Source organism: Oncorhynchus gorbuscha, linkage group LG12, assembly GCF_021184085.1.
Source record: "Oncorhynchus gorbuscha isolate QuinsamMale2020 ecotype Even-year linkage group LG12, OgorEven_v1.0, whole genome shotgun sequence".
Classification (NCBI taxonomy): domain Eukaryota; kingdom Metazoa; phylum Chordata; class Actinopteri; order Salmoniformes; family Salmonidae; genus Oncorhynchus; species Oncorhynchus gorbuscha.
In genome coordinates, this window is record NC_060184.1 from 56,338,823 (window position 1) to 56,361,203 (window position 22,381).

At 43.2% G+C, this 22,381-nt stretch overlaps 1 pseudogene; it reads right to left on the minus strand.

Moving 5' to 3' along the window:
* The window catches only part of LOC123991143, a 30,920-nt pseudogene extending 30,040 nt beyond the window's left edge, over positions 1-880 (minus strand).
* Positions 881-22,381: the final 21,501 nt, after the last annotated feature.

Consider the following 22,381-nt stretch of genomic DNA (forward strand, 5'->3'; position numbering starts at 1 on the left):
ATCAATCAATCCCTCAATGTACATGCAAAAACACAGATATTACATCTTTTTTTTGTATCTACCTGCAGTAGAGCATGCTGGGAAAAAAGTAAATTTGTTATCATAACTTTAAAAATGTAGTTGTTTTTACTTCCCATTGTCCCCCACGATGAAATCGGGGAGGGAACTGTGGATCTGTCTGTGTCTGTTCGTTCGTACGTCATACTCGATATCTCAGACAGCACTGGTGACAAAACTTGGGTGAATGATGTGTCTTGCCATAGAAATACGGCATTTACAAAATTACACCGATTGGCCCAAGGCGTAATAACAGAAATGTGTTAGTCACACATAATCTCAATTTGCTCAAAGTGGGGTGCTGTATCATTCATGGGGGACGACACGTTTACTCTTGCCTTGTTTAGTTGAGTCAGGACAACTTAAACATTTTCAAGAAATAATGACTTTTCATTGACTTTGAGATCAACTTACTTGAAGTATTTGAGTAAAAATGTCTTGGTTTACAGTGTAGGTGGAGCTGCTACTTCTTCTGGCTAATGACATCATTACATTACAGCAGCATGCTCAGTTGGGGTCGGCTCACCCTTACAGGACATCAGGCAGTTAATCACTATTCTGTACAATTATGATGCGGTTTAGTAGAAATATATTATGATTAGATGATGTACTGTGTAGTCAGTGTACAGATACAGAATACTGGTGTTACTGTTGAGGGTTGATTTGGTCTAACAAGGTGGAAGTTACCGTAAGTAAATCAGAAACTTGAGATAAGATAGAGAATAATCTTACCTTGCTGAGCACTGCTGTAACAAATGACTCCTAACAACGTTGAAATCAGAAGTAGTTTCAGGTCCATCTGAAAAAAAGAAAATGTGTGGGGATACAGTAAATATGGAGGTGAATACTGTGTTTTTGTTTACATTTCAGTACCATAGAAGGCATTTGGTTTTGTGAATGTATTTACATTTGTAGTACCATAGAATGCACGAGGCTTGGTAATCTAATGCATACATTCTTCCTTCCCTTGACAAAAAGGACCAGTTAACTGATATTGTCATGCTTCCTCGTGGCACCAGAGTGCGGCAGAGGCCGCCCTAGAGACTTTTATTGGACTCCGGTGTCTTATAATTTCATGATTGTGTCCCTTTAAAAGTTAACATTGGCTAGCTACTTCCAGACACATGAGACCACTCTGACCATTTTACTCGCCCTAGCAGAGCTGGTAAGGCAGTTTTCGTGTTAACCAGAGTGACTGTAAATGTGCTGCTGGAAACAATTTGAATTACGCTTTTTTTTCCCGACCTTTACTGACACCGACCATATTCAACGGGTGTTGAGCGCTAGTAAAGTAATTACTCTGCACTCTGGTAATTATTCTGTGCTCTGGTCCACTCGGACGAGAGTGCTCTGAAATCCATGTAGATAGTAGGCTGGACACATGAAATTTAACAACGTTCTTTTCTGTTAAAAAAAAAAGTGCTGCTTGCTGTGGTTTTTAAGTCATCGTGAAAAAACAAGCTTTATTTTAGTGCATTTTTTCACCCTGCCAGCTCCTATTCTATTGAGCACTGTGACATCAACTCGCCTTCCGAACATTCTATTCCCAGCTTATTGTTCAACGTCACAATGCCTGCTTCACTATTGTTGGTAAATGAGACCTGCTCACTCGCTCTGAGACCTTGACTTGTTGTTCCCCTTGCTCTGCAAGGGCCCCGGCTTTTGTGGAGCGATGGGCAACGATGCTTCGAGGGTGGCTGTTGTCTGTGCAGAGGGTCCCTGGTTCGGGGCAAGGAAAGGGACGGAAGCAAGAAACTGTTACACGGACACCATTTGAATCCGGAGAATCTCCTCTTTGTAATTATGTAAGTCTGGGCAGCGAGCTCGTTTGTCATCGATCGCTAGACCAGAAATGGTAAAAAAAAAAAAAAATCTCCATACTTTTTCATTATGCGGACATAAGCACAGGTGACACCATGGAGGCGTGGATGTTTACTTTATACACAAGTTGTTTGTTTCCAGTTTTGTCCGACGAACAGATTGTAGTGGTAAAATAAAAAGGGCTACATTTTTTTATGGAATTCTAAGCATCACTCCAGTCAAAACAGGCTCTGCGAACGTTCGATTCCATCCATTTGCTATGGGCTCGTAATAGTGTTCCAGTTTTAGCCAACGTTCTTTAAGCCGTTTTTCAGGCTTGGGTGAATTTGAACTCGTTCTATTGTCCAGCCTATAGATAGCCAGAGCGAATTTACAAAAGCACCCGAATGTCCATTGAGAGAGCACAACGACTACCATTTAGCTAAGCTAAGAATTATGAGAATAATCAAGTCAATAAATGTTGGGTAGTTAGATAGCCTATAGTTAATATACTGGCAAGTTTTCTGTATAACTACTAACGTTAGGTAGCTAGATAACATACCGGTACTGAAAGCATAATGATATGCTATGTGGTTCGTAAAGGACAGTGTAGCTAACAAATTGTCAGCCAACATAAAACTTGTAAGGTAACTTGTTTGAAAAGTCATTACTTTATTACATTGAGTAGCAAGCTACCCATTTGTCATAGGGCAAATCTGGTCTGTGATGGGAGGGGGGGGTTTCACACCTAGCTCAGCTACTAGACTATTCTTTAGTAAAGGTTGAATAGTCTATTGTTCAGCTATTAGCCCTCATCATTCTGCTCCTGAGTGGCTCTCTTGTGGGTGTGCTGGCAGGATATGGCAGCATCTTCGGTTGTGTGTCAAGAATTCTGCATACAGTAGCACGTTTGTATGAAGGTATGGTTATTATATGCTATGGAGGTACATTTGTTTCTTTTTGTCGAGTAAAACTTTTTTTCAATTAAAAATAATTGTTCTGAAAGCAACTTTTTTATTCCGACAAAGGAAGTCAAAGCGGACACCGTCTTGACGTATCCTAAAAATGACATCTGCTCCTTTAGATTGAACGGTCGTATCTCAGTTATTGTTTTCATAGCTATAAAAAATAAGTTTGAAACTGTAGATATTGTCAGATGTTCACTGTCTGAGGAACAGGCCGTGGAAGCTTTATTGCTGGCAAAAGTATCCATAACCAGAGGTAATTCAAGTGTTCTGTGTTTTTCTCCATCTATGCCTGTCTTGTTGTACATGGAACCTGTCTTACATGCATTTAATTAAAAGACCTTTAAGTTGTCAGCTGCTAATTTTCAGATTTACACCACATGAACACAGACATTTTCACTGGATTCTGTTGCTGCCAAGTCATGATTTCCCTGGGGGTTAGCCTTGCAAAAACCAAGTGCTGAGACACACAGCCCCCTATATTGAAATGTTTAAGGTACACTCCGATAGGTGTCTGCGTCACATACAGTATCTTCTATTGTTTATCCTCATGTGTCTGCTTTTCAGCATAAAGTACTCTGTAGCCACTTAGTGTGGACACCAGATGAGACCACACACACAAGAACAGCCTCTCTTCTTCACTTCATCCTTCTCCCTAAATCCTGTAGGTTATATCAGCTGTTTTGGTGAAACCCTCCCGCATCTGAACAGGCTGACAGAGGGCACATCATGATCATAGGTGAGATGTCACTTGGTCGGGTCAACAGGAAGTATTAAAGATGCTTTACATTGAAATAAGAATAAATGAAAAGAAAAGGGGCTTCATCATGCTCTCTGTCACTCGTCTGCAGGTATGTTTTGATGTGAGATAGGAAGGCAGTCCCATCATCGCCACCTCACCTGCTCTTAAAATATGGGGGCCCACGGTTGGTTAGGAGACACTGCAATTTTGATGAACTGAGAGAATATTAGGGTAGCACTGTAATTCATGAATCATATGCTGTCTGCCGCTGTTCTTACCCCTTTCCCTTTCTGTCTTCTACACCTCTCTGTTCTTACCTCTTTCCCTTTCTGTCTTCTACACCTCTCTGTTCTTACCTCTTTCCCTTTCTGTCTTCTACACCTCTCTGTTCTTACCTCTTTCCCTTTCTGTCTTCTACACCTCTCTGTTCTTACCTCTTTCCCTTTCTGTCTTCTACACCTCTCTGTTCTTACCTCTTTCCCTTTCTGTCTTCTACACCTCTCTGTTCTTACCTCTTTCCCTTTCTGTCTTCTACACCTCTCTGTTCTTACCTCTTTCCCTTTCTGTCTTCTACACCTCTCTGTTCTTACCTCTTTCCCTTTCTGTCTTCTACACCTCTCTGTTCTTACCTCTTTCCTTTCTGTCTTCTACACCTCTCTGTTCTTACCTCTTTCCCTTTCTGTCTTCTACACCTCTCTGTTCTTACCTCTTTCCCTTTCTGTCTTCTACACCTCTCTGTTCTTACCTCTTTCCCTTTCTGTCTTCTACACCTCTCTGTTCTTACCTCTTTCCCTTTCTGTCTTCTACACCTCTCTGTTCTTACCTCTTTCCCTTTCTGTCTTCTACACCTCTCTGTTCTTACCTCTTTCCCTTTCTGTCTTCTACACCTCTCTGTTCTTACCTCTTTCCCTTTCTGTCTTCTACACCTCTCTGTTCTTACCTCTTTCCCTTTCTGTCTTCTACACCTCTCTGTTCTTACCTCTTTCCCTTTCTGTCTTCTACACCTCTCTGTTCTTACCTCTTTCCCTTTCTGTCTTCTACACCTCTCTGTTCTTACCTCTTTCCCTTTCTGTCTTCTACACCTCTCTCCCCACCTTGCCGGTCTTCCTCGTTTTATAATGCACACCATATGTGCATTGAAGTACAGATTGAACTTGTATTTATAATATTACAATTATCATAATGTATTTATAACACCTGGATAATGAACTTTTTCAATAAAGCGTTTCACATTCTCCACTGGTTGAAATGAAGTATCTCATTGTAATACAATCTATCCTGTGTCCTCAGATTCTAACAGATGGCGTTAGATACGCAGAGTTTTTCGGTGCATGTGTGAATTACAAATCAGTCATGTTTCTAGTCTATTGCATAGTTAATGTGTAATCATTGACGTCCCAGGAGCAGGAGTGTTAAAGACTATATAATTGTAATGCAGGCACAGCATCAATCAAATAATGGAGTTTGATGACTGAAAAAGAATGTCTGAGATTCATACCTGAATCGCACCTTTATTTGCCAAGGAAGAGTACATGATCAGTGAATATATTCAATGTACAGGCTACAATGTGGGAATCTCATGTGGTAATATCTACAGTACGTGTGTGTATATAGGACTTGCATCCTTGGCACAAAGTCATTATATTCTACTCTATCATAGGCTTCATTAATATCATTCAGATTTGACGTTGATACGACTATGATAGCTGAGGTTCATAGATTGGTACAAATCCATAGGCATACAGTTTTATCTTCCATTACACAATAAGAAAGTAAATAGTTAGCTCTGTTACTTCACATGCATTGCAAGGAAAGCTTACACAATTGTACATTCAATTTGCAGTAAATGCTTTAGCTAGTTAGATTGTTAACATCCACTGTGTCACAAAACGACAGCCTGGTTTTCTCAGGAGTCCCTAAAACAAACACAAAATACAAATTCATTCTCCTAACGCAAGCTGGCTGGCTTGCTAAATAGCGATTTTCATAAATGAACTCTGACCAAAAAACATGCATTAACGTTTGTCTCTACGTTAACTAACATATTCCTCAATTGTAATTTTTTTGATTGACTCATTATGACAACTTACATCTGGTCCCACCGTAATGTTTCAGTGGCCATCTTTGTAGAACGCTACAAGAAAAGGGTGGCTCGTGTCAAAATTCGTCATTGGAACCACTCTGATTGGTCATGTAAAAACATTGGGACCCAAATGCATAATGAGTGCTCTAACGCCCCCTTGTGGTGTTCTGGAGTAATGAAGCCATGACGCTGGGTACTTCTAAGCCCCATGGTGCAAGCTAACAACTTTTAAAGGAGGAACCACTGTAGGGTAACCCTGGCTAGCGCTACTCATCTAAATGAACTGGGCATCCAGGGGTTAATCGGACACTGGAGTTCCTGAGGCAGAAATTCTGGTGGCCCAACATGATGGAGGATATGAGATCCTTTGTTGCGGCCTGTTCCATCTGTTCTTAAAGCAAATCTTCACGTCAGCGACCGGTCGGGTTGCTCCAACCATCCCCAGCCAGCCCTAGTCTCAACTGTCTGTAGACTTTATCACAGGGTTACCTCCATCTCAAGGGCTTACCACTATCCTGGTGGTCGTCGATCGGTTCGTCAAGGCAGTCCATTTCATCGCCTTACCCAAGTTGCCTTCAGCGAAGGAGACCCCTGATCTCATGATTATCCATGTCTTTCGACTACACGGACCTACCAGGACATTGTCTCAGATCGTGGGCCCCAGTTCGTTGCATGATATTGGATGGCCTTCTGTTCCCTATTGGTGGCATTGGTGAGTCTCTCTTCAGAGTTCCACCCTCAGTTGAATGGGCAAACTGAGCGTGAGAAGTTCCTCCGCTGCTTCGTCTCCACACAGGCCAGCAACTGGAGCAAGTTCCTCATCTGGGCGGAGTATGCTCATAACACACTGCCGAACTCGTCCACTGGACTGTCTCTGTTTGAGTGTCCATTTGGGTTCACCCCCCCCCCCCCCCGGTTCCTGAACAAGAAGCTGAAGCAGGGGTGCCATCAGATGAGGCGTTCATTCGATGATGTCGCCCACCTGGATCTGAGCGCGATCCTCCTTGCTCCGCTTCTCAGACACCAACATCAGGCAAACTGGCATCAAAGACCTCTTCAGCTCCTCCGACCGGGTCAACGGGTGTGGCTATCCACCCGTGATCTTCCCTTAAAGGTGAACTCGAGGAAGCTCTCCATAAGACCATTCAAGATCCTGAGTCGCATCAGCCCGGTCACCTACCGTCTCCAGCTTCCCCGGTCCAAGAGGGTCTGTCCATACTTTCATGTCTCCCATCTCAAGCTGGTAAGCACCAGTCCATTCTGTCCCTCCACACCTGCTCCTCCGCCCCCTCAACTTGTGGATGGCCTACACGGTCCAGCTTCTGTTGGAGGCTCGTCGGATCCGAGGGACCCTGCAGTATTTGGTGGACTGGGAGGACTATGGCCCTGAGTAGCGGGACATCCTGGATCTGTGTCTTGCCTGGATCTGTGTCTTGTTAGAGACTTCAAACAACTACCTGGTGGTCGAATATGGCGGTTGGAGCCGCTCCGGGGGGAGGCTTCTGCATCCTCCGAAACACAACCCAACCTAGCCTCATTGCTTCTTGACACAATGCACATCCAACCCGGAAGCCAGCCCGCACCACTGTGTCGGGGTAAACACCGTGCACCTAGCGACCTGGTCAGCGCGCATTGTGCCCGGCCCGACACAGGAGTCGCTAGTGCGCGATTAGCCAAACACTCCCTAACCGGGACGACGCTGGGCCAATTGTGCCCCGCCCCATGGGCCTCCTGGTCGCGGCCGGCTGCGACAGAGCCTTGGCTCGAACCCAGAATCTCTGGTGGCACAGCTTAGACCACTGCGCCATCTGGGAGGCACCCTAGAGACTTTTAAATGGACTCAGGTGTGTCTTATTATTTCATGATTGTGTCCTTGTTAGAAGAGGTGTGTTTTTTGTGGTCCTTTGCAGAAGCTTGAATTGCTTACCGTGTGCGTTCGATTCCTGAGTGAGTTTGAGACTTAGTGTTGGTTGTTTTTTCAAGTGTACGGTGATCCTGCGGCTACTGTATCTCAGTAAAGTACTATGTTTATCCTTAACCACTGATTCCTCGTCTGGCCTCTTCTCTGCACCTGGGTCCAACCTTACCACGTCACAGATATAGCCTTTGGGCCCAGAGTTCTTCCTGGTCAGGTGGTCACATGGTCTGGACGCCTACATATTATAGATATAATCAGTAACTGTATTAACTCATGACATGGGTCATTACTCTCCTAATGGTCCCACGTAAGCTGTGGTTCTCTAATGGTCCGTTTAGCCAGGGAAGTCAGAGTGTATTTAGTCTCCCTGTCGTGAAAGGAGGGTTGAGCTGGGGACTGAGTGTAAAATGGAGAATGATTCATTGACCTGAGTAGTCAAAGGGGGTGGGTGTGTGTGTGTGTGCCGAATAGGGATCGATATACATTGCAGGAAGACTTTTGACCCTATGGAGCCGAGCTCAGCTATTTACAGGAGGGAGGGAGGGGATAGATGGCAGGAAGCAGGGTGATGGAGAGGGAGGGGAGACTGCAGGCTAGTGAAGGAAGAAGAGTGCCATGTGAGAGGAGGTTGTTTTATTGAATTAGCTCCTGACTGTTATCCTGTGACACACTGAGAATAGCAGACCTCTGCCTCCCTGCCAGATAGTTTATTACCTCACATTACAACCAGGCCTTTTACAGCCTAGAGAGAAATCAGCCTCAATGTTTCAACTCTATTTAGTGGTACAGCTTTCACATAAGCTGTTATCTCAGGGTAGTAAGTTGGTGGTTTGAAGATATCCCTCTAATGGCTGTGCTTTGGCAAAGTGGGTGGGGTTATGGCCTGCCTGGTTGGCCCTGTCTGAGGGCATCGTAGGACGGGGTCACAGTGTCTCCCAACTCCTCCTGTCTCAGCCTCCAGTATCTATGCTGCAATAGTTTGTGTCAGGGGGCTAGGGTCAGTCTGTTATATCTGGAGTATTTCTCCTGTCTTGTCCTGTATGAATGTAAGTATGCTCCCTTTAACTCTCTCCCCTCCCGGAGGACCTGAGCCCTGGGACCATGCCTCAGGACAACCTGGCCTGATGACTCCTTGCTGTCCCCAGTCCACCTGGTCGTGCTGCTGCTCCAGTTTCAACTGTTATGCCTGCGGCTATGGAACCCTGACCGGTTCACCGGACGTGCTACCTTGTCCCGGGCCTGCTGTTTTTGACTCTCTCTCTACCGCACCTGCTGTCTCTAACTCTGAATGCTCGGCAATGATAATCGAACTGACATTTACTCCTGAGGTGCTGACCTGTTGCACCCTCTACAACCACTGCTAATCATCATTGAACGTTTGAACATTTTGGCCATGAACTGTTATAATCTCTCAGAGCCTGGTTCCTCTCTAGGTTTCTGCCTTTCTAGAGAGTTTTTCCTAGCCACCGTGCTTCTACATCTGCATTGCTTGCTGTTTGGGGTTTTAGGCTGGGTTTCTGTATAGCACTTTGTGACATTGGGCTTTATAAATACATTTGATTGATTGATTGAAATGGGTGAAGGGACAATGCTATTATGCTGATGGAGAAGAGATAAGCACAGCATCCATGACACAGTCCCTTAAGGTGGGGAAGGGGGTTGAGAGTGCACCAATGTGGAAAATTTACTAGAAACTTCCTGTCTCAGTACGACACACCAACCCTAGCGAGTTTAGTAGGGAAGCATCCTATTCCTTTGGGATGCAGACTTCAGCTGGTAGCCTACAGGACAATCCTCTGCATTGTCTCTCGACTGAGGCCATCCATCCAACACAGAACTGTTAATCACCAGCATGCTGTCCAAACATCAATGCACATGGTTAACATTAAGGATAGAAGGGCTAGTGATGAGGAAGCTCAAGAGGAATTGTCCCCCATTTTACAGTGGTGGGAAGATGTCAAATGACCTAAATATATACCCCTGGCCTGTCAATGACAGCTAATACTACACAGTTACTGCACTGAGGATGCTGTGCACGTCTGTATGTTGTTGTTTGTATGTGTATGTTTTGTAAAACAAAACATAGAATTAAAACTTGCAAAAGAGTGCTGGTGCAGTCTCAGCACAGTACGTGGTGAGAAAAAAGTTCTGGCAGTCAGTACTGTATGGTGTTGAGTGAAGTATTCCTTGTTACCAAGTGTGTGTGTGTGTGTGTGTGTGTGTGTGTGTGTGTGTGTGTGTGTGTGTGTGTGTGTGTGTGTGTGTGTGTGTGTGTGTGTGTGTGTGTGTGTGTGTGTGTGTGTGTGTGTGTGTGTGTGTGTGTGTGTGTGTGTGTGTCCCTTCATGTTCTATATAGAGCCTAGCAGGACAGACAGCCAGTCTTCAACTCCCAGATTAGATCAGATGGACTAGGGCCTCTGACTGACTGAAATTCAGTTATTGATGAGTTGCTTTTTTGCTTTAGCTAAAAGCTCCTGCAAAGTAGTTGAATTTCACACAACAACGATTTGTACAAATGGCCCTGCAAACCCGTTGTCCCAGATAGAATAAACATCTGTGATCTCTGGACAGAACCAAAACCACAGCCTCTGTTGGCCCAGCACAGAGTTCCAGGGAACCATTATGTGAGAAACTATGCTTGTAAAATGCCAGCGAGGGGTCAAGTTAGAAAAACAATAGGGCTGCTTCTATTCTATGAAGCTTAGCAGCTGGTGACAGGAATGTTCTTCAAGTCCTCCACTGTCAGAGGGAAAGGAACTAGGGGACAGAACAATATGTAGACCAACACACTGGTACTGTCCAACCCCTTATTGAAGATGAGAACCGTACACATAACTTAAGAATTAGTATCTTCTGGCCAGATCTTTCACTGGGCAGATATGCAGCACAGGGGCCAATGGGCTGGAGGGAGGGACTGAGATTGATATGGTAACTTGACTAAACAACCAAATTTCTCAAGTATTTCCCCTTTTGGAGGGCAACATAAATCTGAGATCTTCAGTAAACCTAAACTATGTCCAAAATTAGACATAGATCACTGGTCTGTGGACAGCACAGTGCAGATTCCTTAAAACCATCCAGGTGATAGGATATACTGTCAACCACACACACCCTGAACCCCCCCCCACCCCCCACCCCCCACCCACACACACTGAACCCCACACACCCTGAACCCCACCACGGTCTCTGACCTCCTCCCTATAGGCTGTCTCATGCAGTCATGAGTGAACAGGGAGTACAGGACGGGACTGAGCACGCACCCCCTGAGGGGTCCCCATGTTGAGGTTCAGCGTGGCAGGTGTGTTGTTACTTACCCTTACCACCTGGGGGCGGCCCGTCAGGAAGTCCAGGATGCAGTTGCAGAGGGAGGTGTTTAGTTCCAGGGTCCTTAGCTTAGTGATGAGCTTTGAGGGCACTATGGTGTTGAACGCTGAGTTGTAGTCAATGATTAACATTCTCACATAGGTGTTCCTTTTGTCCAGGTGGGAAAGGGCAGTGTGGAATGCAATAGAGATTGCATTATCTGTGGATCTGTTGGGGCAGTAGGCAAATTGGAGTGGGTCTAGGGTTTCTGGGATAATGGTGTTGATGTGAGCCATGACCAGCCTTTCAAAGCACTTCATGGCTACAGACGTGAGTGCTACGGGTCGGGAGTCAATTAGGCAGGTTACCTTAGTGTTCTTGGGCACAGGGAATATGGTGGTCTGCTTGAAACATGCTGGTATTACAGACTCTGAGACAGGTTGAAAATGTCAGTGAAGACCCTTGCCAGTTGGTCAGCGCATGCTCGGAGTACACGTCCTGGTAATCCATCTGGACCTGCGGCCTTGTGAATGTTGACCTGTTTAAAGGTCTTTACTCACATCGGCTACGGAGCGCATGATAACACAGTCATCCGGAACAGCTGATGCTTTCATGCATGCTTCAGTGTTACTTGCCTCGAAGCTAGCATAGAACGAATTTAGCTTGTCTGGTAGACTCGTGTCACTGGGAAGCTCTGCCTGTTGGATGGTTCGTCGGAGGGCATCCCACTCCATGAAATCGGCAGCTCTAGTCTTTAGCTCAGTGCGAATGTTGCCTGTAATCCATGGCTTCTGGTTGGGGTATGTATGTACAGTCACTGTGGGGATGACGTCATCGATGCACTTATTGATGAAGCCAGTGACGGATGTGGTGCACTTCTCAATGCCATTGGAAGAACCCTGGAACATATTCCAGTCTGTGCTAGCAAAACAGTCCTGTACCTTAGCATCTGCTTCATCTGACCAAGTCACTGGTGCTTCCTGCTTTAGTTTTTGCTTGTAATGATTTGACAAATGGAGTGCGAGGGAGAGCTTTAGACGTGTCTCTGTGTGTGGAGTAAAGGCAGTCCAGACTTTTCCCCCCCTCTGGTTGCACATGTGACATGCTGGTAGAAATTAGGTCAAACGGAATTGAGTTTCCCTGCATTATTGTCCCCGGCCACTAGGAGTGCCACCTCTGGATGAGCGTTTTCCTGTTTGCTTATGTAAATAGTGTGGTCTACAGCTTATCATGAGATACTCTACTTCAGGCGAGCAAAACCTAAAGACTTACTTAGATTTTGTGCACCAGCTGTTGTTTACAACTATACATAGACCGTCACCCCTCGTCTTACCAGAGGCTGCTGTTCTATCCTGTCGAAAAAGTTTAAACCCGCCTGCCGTATGCTATTCATGTCGTCGTTCAGCCACGACCTGGTGAAACGTAACACATTACAGCTTTTAATGCCCCATCCGTAGGATATACGTCTATTTTATTATTGATTGATTGTACGTTGGCTAGTAGGACCGATGGTAAAGGTAGATGACCCTCTCGGCGTGGGGTCCTTACAAGGCACCGGGCCTTCATCCTCCGTCTCTTTCTTCTGCGAATGACGCCTTGTCCGACTCGTTGAAGAAATAGTATTCCTCCAGTACGGGGTGAGTAATCACTGTCCTGATATCTAGATGCTCTTTTTCGGTCATAAAACACAGTGGCAGAAACATTATGTACAAAGTTACAAATAATACCAAAAAAAACATACACAATAGCAAAATTGGTTATGGGATCGTAAAACGGCAGCCATCTCCTTCGGCGCCATTAACAGCTCAGGAACAGCGATGTTCCTGAGCGGAGTAGAGCTGCCATATTTGGACAGGCACCAGCTTTCATTCCCCCTCTCTTCTACCACAACCTCCCTCCCCACCCCCTACTAGTGATGAGAGAGAGAAAAAATTGTTACAGTTATATATCGGAATATTATTTTTGACGATATATCGTATTGTTCTGCCAACATCACAATATTGTTTTTGAGCTAGTTGGCTTTACATGTACCAAAACTCCAATTTGTTATCAGCACTTTTATTTCCAAGACTGATCAAAACTTGTTTTGCTCGTCATGCTCTCTCGTGTCTCTCTGCAGCAGACATATTGTGAGCAATATGTTACATTGAGGAGCAATAAAATCACAGTATTGAATACACACATATCATATTGCCTCCGTACTCAACTGGCGGACCACGGAACGGATCCAGAACGGGGTCAATACGGACCAGAAAAATTCAAAATATCATATAAACACACAAGACATGAAAGAATGCATAGAAATGCAGGAAAATTGCTCTGAAACGGCAACATTTAATCTCTATCAACAAGAGGGGTGTGAACAGTTTGGGGGAGCATGGGTTGTGAGGTGGGGGTTTATTACCACGCCAATAAATTACATTATCATGCGGACCTTTGCTACCTAGACAAATTGTGTGACCGGACCTTCTCAAATAGTTCTTGAGTACCTCTGTCATATCGGCACCTGAGTATCGTGATAATCTTGTATCGTGAGGTCCCTGTCAATACCCAGCATTACCCCCTACCTAATAATTTCCCATGATAACCACCCATTTCCTTCTAAAAATACACAGTCCACTCTGACCACTCTCCCTGTTATTTTTATTGAGCTGCCCTCTTGGCCCGATCGCCATTATAAAAAGAGGTCTTCTGACCTCAATAGGACTTCCTGAATATATAAAGGTTAAATAAAAAAAAATGCAGACCAACTGTGTATAAAGTCAGATGGGTTAAACACAATCTCTTCCTTTCTAGTGTAGATTGTTAAAACAGCTGAGCATCAGATTCAGATTGAGTTGCACTCGCAGGTCTTAGTCACAACTGAGTGAATGGCTTTATTTATTTAGAGGCTTCCTTCCTTTAGAAATACATGTCTACATGTCAGCAAATACTTCCTAGCAGCAGCAACAGTAATATTACAATCACAAATGCTAAGCTAGCTGCTTTTCTGGGTAAAACAGAGAGAGAACTTGGCAGTACTCCATCCACTATGACAGTGCTCCAGAGAGAGAGAGAGATTACGTCCCAAATGGCACCCTATTCCCTATATAGTGCACTACTTTTGACCAGAGCACTGGTCAAAAGTAGTGCACTATATAGGGAATAGAGGGCAATTTGGGAAGCGTATAGAGACTTGGGTTGTGCTTTCCGCATTCTCCTGTTGTTACAATAGAGAATGGAAAAGGAAAAACACTCTGGTTTACTACAGTCGCAGACCCCTGACAAACAGGAAATACATCTCAACTGAAATGATGCTGAAATATAAATCAGTTGCAAGATAAGTCATCTCTCTCCCTCCCCTTTCTTGCTCTATTTATGAATCACTCTCTCAATTCATGAATCACTCTCTCAATTCAATTTCAATTCAATTCAATTTCAATTCAATTTAAGGGCATTATTGGCATGGGAAACATGTTTACATTGTCAAAGCAAGGGAAATAGATAATAAACAATACATTTTTACTGTAAATATCTTACAAAAGATACAAAATAATAAAATATTAAATAAATAAAATTAAAATAATTAAAAAATGTCAATGTCATTATGTATATGTACAGTGTTGTAATGATGTGCAAATAGTTAAAGTACAAAAGTGAAAATAAATAAACGAATATAGGTTAGGCCCTTTTCTTGTGGCAACAGGTCACACATCTTGCTGCTGTGATGGCACACTGGTATTTCACCCAGTAGATATGAGAGTTTATCAAAATTGGGTTTGTTTTCTAATTCTTTGTGGATCTGTATAATCTGAGGGAAATATGTGTCTCTAATATGGTCATACATTTGGCAGGAGGTGAGGAAGTGCAGCTGAATTTCCACCTCATTTTGTGGGCCGTGTGCACATAGCCTGTCTTCTCGAGAGTCAAGTCTGCCTATGGCAGCCTTTCTTAATAGCAAGGCTATGCTCACTGAGTCTGTACATAGTCAAAGCTTTCCTTAAGTAACGCCCCCCCTACTCATGAGTCAGGTTTAAAGCACAACCATGATATCATATATTCTCAAATATGGGGTGAGTGTGAAACATGGCTGTCACTGTGTTGAAAATAGCAGGACAGTGTTAACTATTTCTGACTCATCCACATGGTTAACACTCCGATAATAATCAACAGTCTCACAGACTAGACCTATGAGCATTATTCAGGCAAGGGTGAAGAGAGACATTTAATATGAATCTTAGCTAACGGCCACCAATCACTTCCATACAAAATATTTCCTGTTGCACACGACCCCAGATTCACCCGATGAACAGCTGAGCTATGATATTAATGAGTTCAGCTGCACTGAGAGATAAAATAGGGGAGATGAATACTATAAGCCTAGGGGCTTGCTCTCTGAGCTGGAGTTCAGACAGGCAGCAGCAGCGGTAGTCAGAACTGGGTTCAAATAGTACTTGAAATTAATTAAATACTATTCTATTGATTAATTAAGCCAGGCAAGCTCAGTCAAGCATGTTAAAAATGATTTCAAATAGTATTTGAACCCAGGTCTGTCTGGAGTACAGTGAGTCGTATCCCTAAGCGTTGGTTTGCTGAGTTGGCCCTTCCTCTGTTGGAACACAGGAAGCTCATCTCAATCACACAGGAAGCCAGCCGGCGTGCTGCCTGGAAACGGGCCAAATCCCCCTTTTAGGCCAGCGCATAACGTGGAGATACAATTGCAGGGAGGCCAGCCTCTGTGGACGCTGGAGAGGAGAGGAGCAATCCAGGGAAGCTAGCACACACACACGCACACTCACACAAAGCTTTAGGGTGGTGAGGAGAAAGCCTCAGTAGTGGCTGAGTAGCAGACACAGCCAACAGCCTCTGTGGAAGCTGCATGGAGACTGCAGGGGAGATGACTCCTATGGTAATCAACACCATAGGAGTCAACAGCTATGTTTTAGGGTTATAGGAGAGAGAGCCTCCGGAGGAAGGGAGGCCAGGGGAGCCAGTAACGCCACATGATTGTCTATGTGGATTGACTGTGTCTGACCTGCTCCTTTAAATCTATCCATCCCAAATCATTTAAGGTCTGGGAAAACACGGCAATACCGCAACAAGCATATTCAGAGATACCACAACCAAACATTGCATATCCTTAGCTAGTAGGTAATAACTTGGATAGCTAGTAGATAATAACTTGGATAGCTAGTAGATAATAACTTGGATAGCTAGTAGAAACATCACAGCAAAAAAGACGACCACTAAAACAAGTAAATACTTACTGTTTGGAAGTGACTGATCAGGCTCTCAGAGCCTTGGTGTTGGAGTAGGATCAAAACCGACGCTCAGAGATTTAACGAGGTCCCTCAGCCTACTGTAGGAAAGTCTGCTAACTGGCCACTACCGTGCTCCCAGTTGAGGTACGGGCTCATTTACTAAAGCTGTCTATTACCAGTAATAACAGAAGTTCTGTGTTACATGAGCCCTTGAGGGCAAAGATAACTTCACTAAGTGCATTGTGATGTCTACAGTCAAGCTGTTTTGTACAAGTGTTAGGCCTACAGAACATAGCCCATTTGAAAACTCAACTCACTCTATTAGGTCTAGGTTGAGGACTTACTTCTTGGCTTTCTCCTGACAGCCAAGTTAAAGTAGTGTTCTAATCAGCCTTGTAATACTACAGTCATTAGCTTTATAGGGTCAGCTGTGGACACCTTTAGGCCGGTTAACGCTGTAAAATTGGCATTAGGTTGCAGGCTCAACATTTGAACAAGAGGGCCTCCATTTCTCCCTCCATCAGCAGGGTGAAATCTCTGCAGGCAGCAAACAGTAAGCAGTCATTACTACACTACTTTCTCCAGGGATCGTTGGGGAAATAAATTTATTTCCATGTAAAAGGAGCATGTAAAATGTAAAAGGGGCATGTAAAATGTAAAAGGGGCATGTAAAATGTAAAAGGAGCATGTAAAATGTAAAAGGAGCATGTAAAATGTAAAAGGAGCATGTAAAATGTAAAAGGGGCATGTAAAATGTAAAATGTAAAAGGAGCATGTAAAATGTAAAAGGAGCATGTAAAATGTAAAATGTAAAAGGAGCATGTAAAATGTAAAAGGGGCATGTAAAATGTAAAAGGAGCATGTAAAATGAAAAATGAGCATGTAAAATGTAAAAGGAGCATGTAAAATGTAAAAGGGGCATGTAAAATGTAAAAGGGGCATGTAAAATGTAAAAGGAGCATGTAAAATGTAAAAGGAGCATGTAAAATGTAAAATGTAAAAGGAGCATGTAAAATGTAAAAGGGGCATGTAAAATGTAAAATGTAAAAGGAGCATGTAAAATGTAAAAGGGGCATGTAAAATGTAAAAGGGGCATGTAAAATGTAAAAGGGGCATGTAAAATGAAAAAGGGGCATGTAAAATGAAAAATGAGCATGTAAAATGGAAAAGGAGCATGTAAAATGGAAAAGGAGCATGTAAAATGTAAAAGGAGCATGTAAAATGTAAAAGGAGCATGTAAAATGGAAAAGGAGCATGTAAAATGGAAAAGGAGCATGTAAAATGGAAAAGGAGCATGTAAAATGGAAAAGGAGCATGTAAAAGGAGCATGTCAAATTGGGTGTCAAATGAAGCGAAGAGTCTATATTTTTTTGAGAAGTGAAGGCATATATAAATTGTTCAACCATTTTACATCGCAAAAATTTGGAATAAGCAAAGACTTTGATTCCTGGTTAAACAGATGGAAAAAGGGGTCTTAGAAAACATCTACGAGAAACATCAACACATATATATTTTATTTTACCTTTATTTAACCAGGTAGGCAAGTTGAGAACAAGTTCTCATTTACAACTGTGACCTGGCCAAGATAAAGCAAAGCAGTTCGACACATACAACAACACAGAGTTACACATGGAGTAAAACAAACATACAGTCAATAATACAGTAGAAAAATAAATCTATATACAATGTGAGCAAGTGAGGTGAGATAAGGGAGGTAAAGGCAAAAAGAAAATACAGTATAACAAGTAAAACACTGGAATGGTTGATTTGCAGTGGAAGAATGTGCAAAGTAGAGATAGAAATAATGGGGTGCAAAGGAGCAAAATAAATAAATACATTAGGGAAAGAGGAGGGTCCCTGGTTCGAACCCAGATTGGGGCGAGGAGAGGGACGGGAAGCTATACTGTTACATTTAGTTTTGGATCATTATTTCTGCGTTCTGTAAGTTTAACAAACATTGGCCTTGTGCCTTGAAATTCCACTACCAAAAACCAACAAAGTATCTTTCACATATTTTCTATTTTCATGAGGGAGGATAATGAAAGTTCACATAGTAACCTGTCAAATAGTTATGGTGTTTTTACTGATATCAATTTTCATTATGAATTGATAAGTGATTCAAACTCAAAATGTGATAACAAAGTGTCTACAATTGAATAGGTTACAATAGGAAATCATAGTAGTTACAAACTACAGTTGGGTTCACAATAACTTTTAACAAGGCACACATGTTAATTGAAATGCATTCCAGGTGACTAGCGTATGAAGCTGGTTGAGAAAATCCCACGAGTGTGCAAAGCTGTCACCAAAGCAAAGGGTGGCTACTTTGAAGAATCTCAAATATAAAGTATATTTCAATTTGCTTAACACTTTTTGGGTTACTCCATGATTGCATATGTGTTATTTCATAGTGTTGATTTCTTCACTATTATTCTACAATGTAGAACATAGTAAAAATAAAGAAAAACCTGGAATGAGTAGGTGTGTCCAAACTTTTGACCGGTAGTGTTTGTTACTTTCTTTTGCCGGCTGTCTTCACAGTTGCTAATAAAAACAATCTTCATTGTCAGCCTCCTCAGATCATCACAATCTACTATTTACCAACAATATAAGGAGTTTGTCCCATTTTCAACACCAACCTCTTGTAGCATTGCAGAGGTCACCTAAACTAAGGCTTGCATCCCAAATGGCACTCCTATCGGGCTCCGGTCAAAAGCAGTGCACTACATAGGGAATAGGGCACAATTTGAAAAGCCTAAACCACCCCATTCCTGTATGTGGTTTTGATGCGGTTTTTAGACCTGGATGTGGAGTTGCCATGAAATCACAATGTGCCTCTGAGTCTGAGGGTCGAGGGGAGTGGGAGGGCAAACCTCCATATAAACTACTGAGCAGGTTTAACCGAAACCCAGCGCAATTTCAACTTAAAGAATGACAATTCCATCCTCGACAACAGAGACTTTTGAAAGACTGAAACTGAATCTGATACAGGCTTGACCATAGTGATCCTATAATTCAAGACTATATGTAATCGTATGTGCTAAACCAGTGGTTCTTAACCTTGTTGGAGGTACTGAACCCCAACAGTTTTATATGCGCATTCACCGAACCCTTCTTAATTGGAAAAAAAATCAAATTCAAAACATATGTGTATATATTTGACTGGTACACAAAATGAACCGTGCATCAACATCACTGTGTTCAAAGAACAAAATCATCAAAACATTTTCACACAAAAACAAAAACATAATAATGAATATTTACTGCAAATCAGTGTGACTTCTGCTGTTGCCTTTCAGAGACCAGTTCAGAAATGCGCGGCTTCACCTTGGCAAGTGCCACTCATGTCATTTTCACAACAAAGTCTGTTCCTTTTCTTCGTTTTTATGTCCAGCATCCTCGAAAAGGATTGCTCGCAAAGATATGTTGTAACAAACGGTATGAAAATCTCCAGAGCTTTCTTAGCAATAACAGGGTACGTTACCATTTGTTGACACCAAAACGTTGAAAGCATTGTTGTTCTGAAAAGTTGCTGTTGAACCTGGCTCTGCTGAATTTCAATGATTTCATCGAGGTATTCATCATTGACATCTGTTGTCTCAACACTAAACGTGAACGGCTGTCTCACCCATGCTGGATATGACTCTCTTGTAGGGAAGTATCCGTCGAGAGACTTTGCAAGCTCATCTAAGTGCATGGCAATTGCTTGCTTCAGTTCAGTGGGTACAGAAATGTCTTCGATTCCAGATACATCTTCGATCTTACTTACACAGTCGTCCAGCAGGGGAAAGTTTGCAAAGTGTTTGTTCTCTGTTCGTCGTTTCCATAACAGTAGCTTTTTTGAAAAGCCTTCAGGTTTTCCTCAGCTTCGATGATGTTGACTCCACCGCCCTGCATCTTTTGATTGAGATGATTGAGAGCTGCGAAGATATCGGCCATGTACGCTAAAATGAGAATGAACTCAGAATTTTTGAAGCAATCTGCGTGACAATGTTGGTGCTCTTGCAAAAACAGGGCTAATTCCACACGCACGGCAAAAACACGATTCAGCACCTGTCCCCGGGATAACCACCTAACATTAGAATGGTACAGAAGTACCTCGAATTCAGAGCCCATTTCTTTACACAGCTCACTGAAGATGCGATGCCGCAGAGCACTAGTTCGCACATAGTTCACGCATTCAACTACAATTTTTAATACTTCTGCCAGGTTTGGAGGAAAGGTTTTTGTTGCCAACGCATGCCTGTGCAGAATACAATGCATAACAATGATGTGTGGTGCATTGGCTTTCACTAGCGCACCAAAACCAGACTTTCTTCCCAGCATGACTGGAGCTCCGTCCGAACAAACTGCAGAAACCATATCCCACGAAAGATTGTTGTCTTTGAAGAAGTCATCCACAAGTTTCTTCACATCGGCTGCCTTGGTTGTTGTTGTAAGAGGCTTACAAAATAAAAATTCTTCCTTTATCACGTCGTCTTTCACATAGCGCACGAATACAGCAAGCTGGCTTAGATTGGAAACGTCTGTGGTCTCGTCGAGTTGAAGGCTGAATTTTGCCGGACTTGAAATCAGATCTGCAACTACTTGAGCCAAGATGTCTTTGCTCATGTCCTCTATTCTGTTGCTGATGGTGTCATTTGAAAGAGGAATTTGGGATAACTTCGGCCTCTTTTCCCAGCATGATATTCGCCATCTTCAACACAGCTGGTTTCATGAGTGTTTCACCAATGGTGTGTGGTTTGCCCTGCTTTGCGATCAGGTAAGCAACTTCGTACGATGCTGTGAGGATCGGTTTGTTGATGGGTACAAAGCCGAGAACAGGCAGAGTAGCCTTTTCAACGAATCTGGCTCTCTTCACCTTGAATTCAGCGAGCGTTGTGTTCTTATATTTTCCATCTCCATGCAGCTTAAGGAAGTGTTCTCTTAGTTTTGAAGGTGCTAGACTAGAATTGCTCAACTTGGCATTGCAAATCATGCAGTTAGGACACTGACTCCCATCACGTTCGGTTATACATGTAAATCCATATTGTACATATTCGTCCGACCACTTTCTTTTTTTGCTCGACATAGTAAGTATGAAGGGATTAAAATATTAAGAAAGAAATCACAAGACGTACCATCACCATAGTCACAAACTGAGCGCGCCAAATTCCCTGCAGCACAGATAGGCCAAGCGATGTAGCGTGATCACCTGCAGCCAATGATGGCCAAGCGGAGCGTGTCATCACGAATCATATGAATCGGATGTTTGTCTTGACCTCCGCCGAACCCCTGAGACCGACTCACCGAACCCCTGGGGTTCGATCGAACCCAGGTTAAGAACCACTGTGCTAAACACAGTAATCAATGACTATAATGTTTACATAGCATTATCTCATTCATATACAGTACCAGTCAAACGTTTGGACACACCCACTCACTGTAGAATAATAGTGAAGACATCAACACTATGAAATAGTGAAACTGACCTCCACAGGTTTTTATGTCTTCACTATTATTCTACAATGTAGAAAATAGTACAAATAAAGAAAAACCTGGAATGAGTAGGTGTGTCCAAACTTTTGACTGGTACTGTACTTTACAATAGTGCACATTTGATTCCTAACATCAGCACAAGATGATTTCATAATTAGACTGGAATAATCTTGTGATAATAAGGATGAGGTCTAATTATGAGCTCTTATTTTTCCACTCTCACACGGTTGAGGAAAGTCCTTCGGGAATTCCATGATGTGCTAGTTAGAGCAGACAGTGATTTACTGACAAACAAAACCTGATAACCACACTGTGATCATCTGTGGCCTCATACTACTCCTTGTGGTGGGTCAGGGTAACATAATGGTTGTAACAGGCAGTCATTGTACTACTTGTTTTCTACACAAATCGCCCTTTCAGTACAAACAATGTGTTTGAGTAACAGCCGATTCATCACTTCCGCCACAGAGGGACAGGAGAACACATATGGTCTGTGTCAGACGTACCCCAGAACGGCAGGGTGGGGTCTCCTGTCAATCAGATGAGAAGCCAGCTCGTCAACCGCTGTTATCTGGCGTTGGAGGTCACATCCATTCAGCTGGTAACTCCCCAACATACCGTCTCCTACCTCAACACACACACACACACACACACACACACACACACACACACACACACACACACACACACACACACACACACACACACACACACACACACACACACACACACACACACACACACACACACACACACACACACACACACACACACACACACACACACACACACACA